At 39.0% G+C, this 12860-nt stretch overlaps 1 long non-coding RNA gene across 1 annotated transcript; it reads left to right on the forward strand.

Moving 5' to 3' along the window:
* Nucleotides 1-1955: 1955 nt before the first annotated feature.
* LOC109983733 (uncharacterized) lies at nucleotides 1956-3356 on the forward strand. The gene is made up of 3 exons (XR_010666790.1): nucleotides 1956-2065; nucleotides 2159-2217; nucleotides 2355-3356. It is a non-coding gene; the product is annotated as an uncharacterized lncRNA (long non-coding RNA).
* The last annotated feature ends 9504 nt before the right edge of the window (nucleotides 3357-12860 follow it).

Consider the following 12860-nt stretch of genomic DNA (forward strand, 5'->3'; position numbering starts at 1 on the left):
CAATTATTTGAGAATAAGATAAAGTGTTATCTATTTTTCTATTTCATTAACAGAAAAAATCAAAGATAATCCATCCACATAGTTGTATAATCTAAAATTATAACTTTCAATTCATTTATTGTTAATAACCTCTTGTAGACCACATGCAGTACCTTATCGGTCCACAGGAGGGCCTCTTTCTGGAATCACTTCCCTAGTCCATTGACTAAATAATACTGACTATTTAAAACTAAACTTTAAGGAAAATCAACAGCTGGAAATAATTAAGCATGATAAGAACTAAAAATAATGACTAATTACTACTTTGATTTAATAGTGTGACCTAAGTCCCATCTGTTTACATAGAGAAGGCAGGTGTAAAACTATCCACAGTCACCAGGGGGCAATCAAGTCATTGAGGCCATGATTTTTGGGTCGCTTTCATGTACTCCATCATCACACTCATTCCCTACTCCCTACATTAGGACCTCTCTGTATTGGACTATGTAGTGCACTCAATGGCTAAATTAAATAACAGTTTTGGACACAGCTTGATGCCTTGCCCACCAGTGATAATGACGTCACTGTTGTCGCACAACTAAAACGCGCAGCAAAGCCAGCCAGAGCTCAGTGATAAATAACGGCGGAATTAAAATGACAGCTAATATTACACTGAGCGTATTAAAAACAATTAAATGCAATGAATAAATGTGTAGTTCTGTGTTTTTTTTTAAGAAAATAAGGGAACTTCACACCACAACTGTCAGTTGATTTATCTGTCAGTCATCATCGTTAGGAAAAACCAACATTATTCTCTCTTAGAATCTTTACACTTTATTCACGCTGTTCACACTCCTCTCGTCCATCTGTCATATGAGAGCAGTCAAATGTCCATGTCTGCTCGTTTACAGCTTAGCTCCGTAATGCATGATAGTAGATTGCTGTGTTTGTGACCATTGGTTGAAGTCTACTTTTCACAATTGCTCAGAATATGGACAGCACTACAAAATGCTGTATTCCCTTTAAAGTGCACTATAGTAAGTAGTGTGTGATTTCAGAGAGAGCCTATGATCCAGACTATCCGTAATAACAGACAGATTGTGTTGGGAGCAGAGGATAAGGTCTGTAGGTTGGTGCCACTTTTTGGCTCCACTCTCCCTTGGGGCGACACCGTGGCAGGAAAATAACACGAGTTCCTCGGCCGAGCAGACATTCACATCTTTGGTCGCACATCACCTGCAATTTAAATTCCATTACTTGCCGTGCCACACTTCAAATAAAGCTGGGGCCTATTAATTACGAAAGTGTGGGTTCAGGGTAAAAGGTGAACGTGCAATTACAGAATTAAATCAAGCCCTCGTTTTAGCGCGTCAGTCCTGACAGAAATAATTTGAGTGAATTATTAAATGCTTCCCATGCTCTCAGCTGCTACATTGTTGGCTCAGACAGACCCAGCAGCATACCCAGAAACCAAGCTCTGCTGCTTTTGCCTTGCGAGTGAATCGTTGTCTCTTCTCCAGGTAGTCTGGAACTGAACATGTTTGTGATCAAAGACAAATTACCTACCATACGTAGGCATCTACAATTTTCTTGTGTTCTTTGAATTATATCTAAAAAGTAAAGAAATGATTTTTAGGTTAGGAAATGTGAAACGATTCTGCTTACACATGTATTTTTTTCCACTGGCTGCATAAACCATTCTTTTCCAAAACATAAATGAATAACACAGTTTTCACCCCTGCTGCCCGCACCCCCAGCTTTAAATACGCTTCATTTCACTGGAATTAAAAATGATAACAAAAATACATTTTTTGGGGTAATTCTCTGCTGCTATAGCAAGCAGTTTAACTAATTGCCTGTAATGAACTAATTTGCCAGTGGCTGACTGGATACAGTGGTTGAGTTTTGGTCTCTATGACAGCCAGCTGTCTGTAATTAGTAAATCAGAGCCAGCTATAGGGTGAGGTTTGGGGCAGTCAGAATGGCTGCAAAGGAAGTCAAGAGAGGCGAGTGCTTTCTGTAATAGTATTGCCATTTGTGCTGATATAGCTGCAGGGATGAGTGTACCTCTGCTGGTTTGTCTTAGGTATTGTAAATCTGTTTCCTGGGGTTAAAAAAACACAATCATGGCTGCTCAGTGCAGTGCTGTTTGGCTTACAGTGTTTGCTGTCTTTTGCAGCGCTGTCGTGCTTCAGTGTGTGTCAGCTGGAGGTGTGTATTGTGCTAAAACAGCGAGAGGTATGTGGTGCACTTTGATTTATGTCAGTACTTTGTTTTGATTACCAATCAGTGGATTATTTTACACTAATGAAATGGCACACCGAGAATAAATACAGCTTTTATTTTCATTACTTCTGCTTTTGTGTATGCTGTAGCCCGTGCAGCCGCCTTGGGATTGGATTATCCTGGAGTCCATGGGGCCCCTGGTCTCTATGTACCAGCTTATGAAGAGATGCAACCTCGCACAATGACTCAAACTTCCAAAAATAATGGACATGAAGTGGCTGAAACTGGGCCTAACATGGCCTCCTTTGTACAATATCAACCAGGAGTGAGATCCCTCGATGACAGTTTACAGAAAAAAGCTCCCCCCAGGAGTCTTGAATCTACATTTCTACTGAGCCATGGCATTTATGATCCAGAATACCCCAAACTCCAAGGGCTTACCTTCCCCAGAGGACGGTCAGCTATTAACCACAGGCCCAATTTTGAGCAGGTCAAGCATGTTGCCCCTGAAGCCCCAAGCCGGCCTGACCTTTTAAATTTGAATTCTCAAGGTCGCAGCGAGCCACCCTCATTTGTCAACAATGGGTATGACCTTGTTGTTGATGAGTCCGTCCCAAATAGACGTGGCATGTATCTGAGTGGGCCACCCCTGCCTCGAAGCAAGGGTCGTGCCACTTACCAGAGGGGTGATGGCCCTGGAGGAGAACTCCCTGTCCTTGGGTCAGCCGGATTTCCCAACAAAAAGCCTGTCAGAGTGAAAACTATCCAAAGTCCTGCTGTGGGTAAACAGAAGGGGAAGAGGTTTCCTGTCCGTTTTGTTCAACCTCTGCACAGAAGCATTAATTTCAAAATGTTAAATCAAGGTATACCAATTCTTAGACGCTCATTAAAACCGAAATCAAGTTATTCAATAAAAAGTAATTGAGTTAAAGGGTCTGACACAGAGCAAGGCTGCCTTGTCAGATATGGTCTATTTGAGGGGTTCTTTTAGTTAACGGGCAACCAGTTTGTGCACAGTGTTCATCATCTATTTGTCTGTCTTTCTTTTACCTTTACCAAAAGAAGAATTGTCCAACTGATCCGTGTACGAGCTCCTGGATGTCTCAACAAAGTTATATTATACAATAAACATAAAACTAAATTCCTTCTAACTCTCAGTGCCTCTCCTTCTTTACTCCCCTCTTATCAGAGTGTCTCTCTGAGGTCTGGATGTTACCAGAGTGCCATCTGTTGGTACTTGTGGGTATATCTCTTTTGGCTCACATTGTTGTACACAGGTGCTGCTTAACGGAAGGTCAGCCTTTTAACAAATCCTATAATCTGTTAACAATCTGCCGTGTGCGAGTAGTACCAGTAGATATGCTAATTTCTGCACATAACCTTGGTCTTTTAGTAATGGCATGTTTCACTGGTGGTCTGGCATTTCTGAAAGAGAAAATGAGGTGTTAAAATGCAGCCTATGAAAAGAAATTTGGGCTATCGTTTGCAAATATTCAATATTGACACCCACATTTTTTTGTAAGAGCAGAAACTTCAAGCACAGGGTTTTTTGTCGACGAGCTCAATTAAAAGAAAATGATTCCCTTACTTTGATTGTTCACTGAGACATTTAAGTCAGTGTAATGGTAGGTGTGTAAGGTGGTCCTGTGATTGACCCATAAATCAATCAATAAGGAGCCAGTTATGAGCGTTTGTCCAGAATACGAATAAGGAAATGACCAACAGAACAAAGTGAAGCAATCAACTGTTTATGGGCAGCGGGAGGGGAGGGAGGGGAAGCAGTGAAGAGCGGCAGTACATCATACTGGAAATCAGGTTGGGTCAAAAAAGGACGTTGTATATCAGCAGGAGCCAATTGGGAGCCCACATACTTGGTCATGTTATAGGCTTAATTTAAAACCTAGAAGTTTAATTATCTTGATCCGAGAGTATCACATGAAAAAGACAACAGGAAAAATGTTAACCCTTTTAGCACACGCATGTTCAGCCAGTTGTTACGGTTACTTTTGCTTTAAACGGTCTTTGTGTCCAGAAAAAAAAAAAATTAAATGTGCATGTGTCACAAATCCCTTTCCATCCAATATTGCTATATTCATAAAATCTAAAGCTCTGTTTCCACCAAGCGGCCCTGTTAAGTTTGGTTTGGTACAGCACGCATTTACTGGCATTTTCACTGTCAAAAATAACTGCAATGTCCTACTTTCTGGCTGCCCTTCTGTTTGGGTGCCAAGCATACCAACCAGACCCTAAAGGGTGGAGCTAGACACACTGCAGTCCATTGATTGGTCGAAAAAAAAAAACAGTAATAAAGAAGCTCCACAAAATGTGCCATGTTACATCCCGCCATTTACATTTACAAGTAAAGGAATGATTGGCCTGCTGAAATTTATTGCATCTTCAGTACCGTCATTCATTAAAAAAAGTTACATTCCTTGTGCGGTCTTGGTACTTGGCATGTGAGATGTGATTCTGCTGCAACACCCCACAGTTGTTTTTGCCTCCTTACCCTCAATCAATAACTTAATGACCCCATGTACAGTTGGAAGACGGAGGGCAAAAGTCAGTACAGGTCACAGAATCAACAACATGTGGGCTGTAGCTACCTTTATGGAACAAGGATTATCTGTCAAGCCAAGACAGGAGTGAATCGATTGACAGCTCGAACATGTTAGTATTATATTCGGATGAAGAAAAAAAACGTAGAGGCAGCAATCTGAAGTGATTTCACAGAACGAAATGAATGCCAATAAAATATAATGCACTTGAACCTCTAGTGTTGCTATGACGTTAAAAGGATGACATTGATCTGCATTAGTTTTACCTCATGGTCATTTTAAGGCTGCTGTTTTTGTTTTTATATTTTCTGTTACTAATTATAAATCACCACCACAAACTGTTGAGTCCGCTGGTAGGACAAGAAAATAAAATTGTTTTACTTCAATGAGCTTTGAATGCCCAAAGACTTAAATCAACAGTAGCTTGACAATTTACAAAAACATACAGGTTTTGTGTTGTTAAAATACTGTTTTGAATCAATTAACATATTTAGTATTGTGAACTTTCTTATTATGGCCTCATTTAATAAATGTACTTGTACTCCAGGCCATGATCTGTTGTAGCTGCCTGCAAACCATAGCTTTGGAAGTATGAGAGTAAGAAAACATCTATGCCTTTCAAGATAACCCTGAATGTTGGCACATTTTTCTGCATTCAAAAAAAAAAAAGTCAAATGAAATAGTGAACGACTTTGGCTATTTTAGCAGCCTTACAGAGGACATTAAGATATGTGCCGCTGACAGAAACTTATTCTGCAGAGAATATAACTACTGGACAACATGCAATCATAAATCTGTACATTTCGGGGAGGGGGGGGTTCAACAAGGTCCAAGCAGCATTTAATTATGTATGTCCATCATATCACTGTCCACATACAGACACACAGTTAAAGTTTATAGAGCCTACAGACAAAGTCCTTCCTCTCAACCTGGTAGTCAGTGCAGCTTCTATCATTGATGATGTTTGCTTGAGGGCTGCAAAGTTCATCTTCTGTTTGGTTGTTTTTCTTAAACAACAGTCTTTATTAAAGGACCATATGAACATTATGAAGTTCATCCATGAGCAAATTGTACATTCTTTATGGAAAATACAACAAGTTATTTTAAACTGTTTTTTTTATATATATATATATATATATATATATATATATATATATATAGTCAACATATATATGTTGTAGTGGTGCTTTTGGGTATATATTTAAAGTACCTTTTTATCATGCCATGATGAGAAGAAAGATTACCAAACCTGAGTTTGCACAGCAGGAACCTTACAAAGGACTAGGGACTCATGTACCTGGTTCCTGTGTAACAGAGTTAGAATGAACCTCTTTTGAATTTCTACAAAATTAATGTGTCTGTCATATTTATGTTACTTTGTTGCCGCCTGGTGGTCTAATAGCGCAACTGTAGGGCTCCTAGCTGGCCACCGTACATACCTCAGCAAGGGAATCTCTCCTGAGCTGAAGGTGGGTGTGTTTAGTGCTGCGACCAACATATCTCTGTTTACTGTTTTAAAACTGTTCCAAAAACTTTAGGTAACATGTATTTTGTCCATGAACCCGTTTAGAATGTACTGTTAGAGTTTCGGACATTTGTGTGTAGAAATGTTTATTTAATTTTACGAGTTTCAGTTTGTTTACATGCCGAGCTAGTTACCTTACCAGTTAGCTGCTTGCTCTTGTGTGCGTGTTTTTTGTGTTATACAGATGTGAGTCCTTGCAGTTGCATATCAATGCTGATTGTGTGCTTTTGTATTATACACCAGGTGGGCATGGTGAATTAGTTTTACATAAAAAGTGAACTGTAAATTCATGTTGTTTGTGTTAATTGTGAAAAGCTATAAAATGCACTTCATTGATGGTTACGTGTTAAAATGATTTTGGTATGTTTATATACAGATACAAATTGAAAATGCTCTTATTTGGTACTCAAAGACAAAGTAAAATTCCACTATACGATCACTTGTGCTAAAAATGTATTTAATTGATATGATTTCATGATGTTATGTAAAAATACTCTTGAAAAGAAAAAGGAATCTCTCCTGAGCTGAAGATGTGAGTCCTTGCATTTGCATATCAATGCTGATTGCGTGCTTTTTTATTAAATAAAAGGGTAATAAAAATAAAAAGGAAAGAGATCCAGAGTGAGAGCAGCTCCGGCTGTTGTGGCGTTCTTCCTGCACCATAAACATCTGAGACAGACACACACCCTCCATAGTCCAGCAGAGAAACACAACCGGTTACACCTGGCACCACTGCAAGAACCAGGATCTCTATAAAAGCCCAGAGGTTGTTATTTTACCCTAAAAGTCCCCACAGAGTGGGTAGTACTTTTACAGGACTCTGGGGTACAGGACCTTGGTGATAGCACTGATAACAATGTCTTTGGGAAACCTTTAAAGCCCCTGAAAAAGTAGCTTCTTAAGACCTAAATGTTGAAAAAACTAAAATTCCTGGGCAATTTTGGTAGAGAACGAGCTAAATAATTCACATTTTTTAAGGACAACACAATAAAGTCTATATTGTTTTTCTAAATGTAAAAATTCCTTGAAATAAACATGTAAGCGTCCAGGAGAGATTACTTCATAATACCAGCAATTCACAATGGCCCGATCCAAATCCCCACCCTAAAGCCTATAGGCACTGAACCTCAGAGACTTTAATGGTGTCAGGTCTGGAGTGCGTGAGTCCCTGAGGGCTTGAGATGGTACAAAACATTTTAATTAATATGGCACACCAATTGCCGAGTGGTTAGTCGAGCACCCCATGTATAGATGCTGTAATCCTCAAAGCGGGCAGCCTGGGGTCAAATCCAACCTGCTTATTGTTTACTTTCAAAAATCATAATATAACACACTATCATGACATAACCTGTTGCCCTTCATGAATATTTTGTAACTGAAAAAACACAAACGACATCTTCAAATGTGCTTTAAATCACCAGCAAGGTAATAAACTATGCTACAAATTGTCTCACAGGAGAGTCCGAAGATATGACTCACGGAAAGTGTGTAATCCGCGGTTGAGAAGTCTTCATCAGAGCCCTCATGCACTTGATGATTGATGGTTGGAAAGCACTAAGAACTCAAACACTTACTGGGAATGAGCCTCAAAGTCTGTGAGTGTGAAGTTTGGGATTTAGCCAATATACACCTCTGTAAAAATAAATATCTTGTGAATTATAACCTGCCAACCTGCAAGAACATGTCTGTTTTATCAGCAAGTACATGTCAGCACTGAACACAAATGTTGTCCTTTTAGGTGTGGCTGTTATGTACGACTGAATCTGTAGTTGACCATTTTTTTTCTTCAAGTATAACCACCTGAGCCTCGAAATAGCTCTTTGCCAGCTTGTCCCTTTGGGTTCAAGCCCACAGCGACCCTTTGTAGCATGTTGTAGGAGGTAGTAAAGTGCTTTCGTCATTTAAAAATCTATACAAGACACTTTGACGAATATCAAGAGGAATTTTCACACACTGCTGATGTCAAAGTATATCAGTGTCTGTGTTAAAAGGAAACTAAGCTCCCACAGTGTGGTTAAGCCTCCTCCTTTATGTTTTATGACTTTAAAAAAAACATCCCCAAAAAACTTCCCCGCAAGCAACAAAGAAGAGGCTTAATAAAAAATTAACAAAATTGCTTAGTTTGCTGTCTTCTATTTTAGTGGCTCCCGCCTGGGGGTTTCGACCCTCCTAGGGGTCTAGAAATAAATTGAATTAAAATATTTGTGCTGTTGGTTCATTTCTCTTACATTTTTGTTATCTAATTGTTGCTTGCTTGTTTAAATCACTGCACTTTTTCAGGCCACTGAAAATCATTCAAATGAATCCTTCTAAGAAAGTAAAACACTGCCAAATTCACCACAGTCTCAATTTTATTTTATGAAAGGTCATTTTAACGAATACCGCTTCATTTTCAAGAGTCACGTGTGCCCAAATAATTTTGAATCACTGCTTTATTTCAGTGCAACAAAATCTAGTCCTGCAAATCTGGTATACTTTACAACATTGCATATTCTTTTTAAACTTTTTTTTCTACCTCGACAAACAAATCCCATCACAGTATTATCAGAGCTCCGCCAGGCCCTGAGTGTGTGCACATGTTGCACACCGTTTCTCACGCAACCTATGCTATCTTCTTTTACACAATCCTAGAGAATGGTGGTTAAAAGGAGTGTGTATCTGTGCTGGTGTGTTTGTGTGTGTGTTTCCTCGTCGTGTTCCTCTCTCCTCTCCTCTTGTTGTCCCACATGGAGGCTCTCAGTGAACCCACTCTCGCCTGCCAGCACAGCTGACCTGTGGTAAGGGGGAAATCAATAGTCAATTCCATTTTGCAGCCAGAGTGTGACAGGTACTAGATAGGAGTGGATTGGGTCCATGTAAGGAGCAGGAGCGTGAGTCCAAACTTCTCTTTCTCTCTCTCTCTCTTTCTCAATTCTGTCTCGCTCGACCAAGCCTCGTAGTGGAAACAGCATAGAAGTTCAGGAGGCTACACTTCTTGGTGTACCAACAAGTCAGGGATATACAATCACATTACGCATAATCTAATTTGACTTCTCGATGTAACATAAAATGTTGCTAATAACTGAATGAGGCTAAAACATATACAACAGTACAAGGAGTGTAAAAGTAATCTGACTAAATGATTGATGTAAACATGCTAGAAAACAGGCAACACATTAGCGCGTCTTAAATGCAAAGGGCAGGACAGTTTTTTTTTTCATATGCAAACAGCATCTTTGCATGTGCAGTGATTATAGCAGTGATGATAGGAAAAGAAAGAAAAGCACATGCACCTTCCACATTGCCACTTTTCAGGACATATGGTCCCTCCATCTGGAAGTTCTGATAATGTGGGCAGCTAGTGCAGCGCATATCCGAACTGTCACTGCAGATTAAGTTCCAGTTTCAACATTCTGAATAAAATCTGTCAGTAAGTCGTTCAGCTACTCTGGTCTACACTGATATAGCTCAACAACTATTGAATAGATTGCTATATTTATACACTGCATTTCTGCTCTTGCTTAACATCTTATTTGGAAAATACATTAACAATTGGTGCCGACTGAAACAGCTTCTGGACACAGCTGGACTCTCAAATGAGAATTAAGATCTATTACCCTGTAGGTGTATTTTTACACGAGGACCACAGTAGAAAAGCTCAGTCTGCTTTATGCTCGAATAACTGACATTGTTCAAGAGATGGGATGTCAAGTAAGGCTTCACACTTTCGACCATCTATGAATAGGCAAGAATGTACTAAATGTTAGTATTAAAAGATTAAGAACTATGCAACCAATGGATGATGTCATTTTGTTATACTCAATTTTCAAGACCAAGGAAATAGAGGGGAAAAAACATGGAAGAAAAAATCAGAATACCTTGTAAAAAGAAACATTTTGAAATATGATCCCTTACTACCCTTGCTCACCAACATGCCAGTTCCCATTGAGGCAAAATGTTTAATTTGTTTGTGTAATCTGGTCTGAAAATTTCCATTGTAATTCTTTAAAAACAAATATGGCACAAGAAAAACATCCTCTACAGTTACCACAAATAAGTTAGTGAGATTTAATATAATTAACAGACATTTGGAAAGACAGGGTTCAGAAGCAACACTTACTATTTGTGTCATTTCAAGCTGTCTTTCTGTTTGTCTTATACTGACTTGACAACAGGGATGGGATTTTTAACAGATCCTGGTACCTTTGTTACAATTTTAACAATTTCTAATTCCAGAATAAGCGAACAGGTGCAATGCTTTGGTGTACTGCTACCACAATGGATTCACTTTCATAATCAATTTTGAGTTGATTCAGAAAATATAGTAATTGTTCATTCATGCATATACTTTGACTCCATCTGCCATTTTTTAATTGGCTTGTACAACACACCTTCAATGATGATTTTAACTTTGTCAAACTGGATTGATTAATGATACAAATTAACCACATGAAGTGTATAATTTGCCTTCCTGTTTAAGCCTGTGTAAAATATGTTGATTTTGTTTTATATGATTGAGTGAATTTGTTATAATTCTATCAACAAATTGCACTTGGCCTTAAATATGTTTGATTTAAATGTAAGAATCCATGATTAGCAGAAGATAAGATTACAACACTTTTGATTGCACTTAACTACAGTAATTCTATGTATTGTATTAGATAGATATGAGAGGACATTTCCAGCAGAGACTAATTTGTGGTTGGCCACATCTCTAATGTGAATAAGGATCTAACTAGGAGACGGCATTCTATTAAATACAGTACAAGAACTGTAATCAAACCTAGCAAAGCTTCATCAGTTCGACTTAGCTTCAGGGCCCTCAGCTAATTTCACTGCTCACTGAAACGTAGCATGTAATACCCAGTGGATGGAGAACACTTGGTTCATTACTGCTGATTAGGAAAAAAAGGATCAAGCTAAATATGTCAACGCATGATAACCAGTTAATGTATTTTTAATTAGTGCCTGCTTTTCTTTTCTCCTGTTGATTCCTATTCAAAACCGCAGCACTGCATGCGTTTAATTCCTCCTCCAGCGGCCTCTTGATTAGCCGTTAGCTTCCATTATGTTTTTGAGGGCGGCAGAGTGACCGAGCAGGGGTACAGCTGTTAGATTAAAAGTTGAGTGGGTGAGCTCAGTGGCTCGCCTTGTGCATGATTTGAAATGAGGCCCGAGCCACAGAATCATTTTACAATTTAATAAGCTAATAAACCTGATATGGCAAGTAGTTTCAAGTGCCCTTGGGGGGTCAAGGCACAGTTTACAATCCCATTTAAAAGCTTGTTCTATTACTGTGCTGACAAAGGCTTGAATGGGCTCAGAGAGGGAGATGACTGCGTCTTTTTTGCGGCAGCCTCGGCGATACAGCAGAGATCTGCTGCTTCAAAGGGCACACTCGACACAAAGGGGTCAGTCTGAAGCAGACTTATTGCATTTCTCCCCCTGGAGTCATGTTGTTGGGGGTTTTACAGCTAACATTTTGGTGTAAAAAATACCATCAAATAAATATGATATATCTTCTGTATTCTCCTGTAAAGACAGGTGAGACAACTCACTCGTTTACGTTTATATTAACTAGTATTCTGATCCTGCTGTTGTTCACATCACTTGCTAGCATGCATGGTGTCTCCATCATCGAGTGTGGGGTCCGGAAACTTTTCATCATTAGCTTACAATTTTGTTGTTCTTCATTTGTCCTTTTCCTACTTTGACATATTTGGTTTTTCAGCAACACAAGAGTTTAAAAAAAAAACGTTGGAAGGGATAAATGGAAAACTTTGCAGAAGTTCTTTCGGAGTTTCTTATTCAACAGCTTCAGATTAAAGGGGTAGTTTTGATTTTTGGAAGCTGGCTTGTATGAGGTATTTATCAAGAGTGAAAGTATTAAAAGTATATTGCTACAGGTGTATGCTTTGTTCAACATTTACAGTGCTACACTTGCCGTCTTATAACCCTTTCCTTTGGTACCATGATTTTACAAACCAAGTATTCCCACATTCACAGAACATTTAGTAACCTCTTCTATTCAGGTCAGCAGGTCAAATAAACCAATATCACAGTTTTTCTCTAAAGTAGAGTACCCCAAAGGAATTACTTTGGCCGAGTTGTTTGGTAAATTGTTTTATGAAATTAGACTTACAACATCTTTTCAGACGTTTGGGGTTAAACAGTATTTACATGGTCCTCGTTAAAAATTAAAATGTCTCTGTAAACACAAATGTCAGTTAGCGTGGCCCTCGTCACGTATCAGTTTAAAAAGGACAGACATACTCCAGACTAGTTCGTCTGGTTGTGTCAAAGTGTGGGGGCATAGCTCACCGATGTCGGGTGTTTGTGTATTTCAAAAAAGAGTGTTCTTTCAACATATACATTTCAAGGACGTATTTCAAGACAGAACAAGGAAGGGGGGGGCTGAAGGAAGTAGGAGGTGTGTCAGAGGAGATCATTGTTTTGATCTGAAAAACTGCTCTGAAAGGAGGTTGAAGATCAGTTGAAGATTCATATGTGTACGGCCTCTCAGATTCTCCAGCATGATCTGTAAAAAAACCTTTAAGAAATTTGAACCTCATTAGGAGTGACGGGGATCACGCTGC

This window comes from Labrus bergylta, chromosome 8 (assembly GCF_963930695.1).
Source record: "Labrus bergylta chromosome 8, fLabBer1.1, whole genome shotgun sequence".
NCBI classification, from domain to species: Eukaryota; Metazoa; Chordata; class Actinopteri; order Labriformes; family Labridae; genus Labrus; species Labrus bergylta.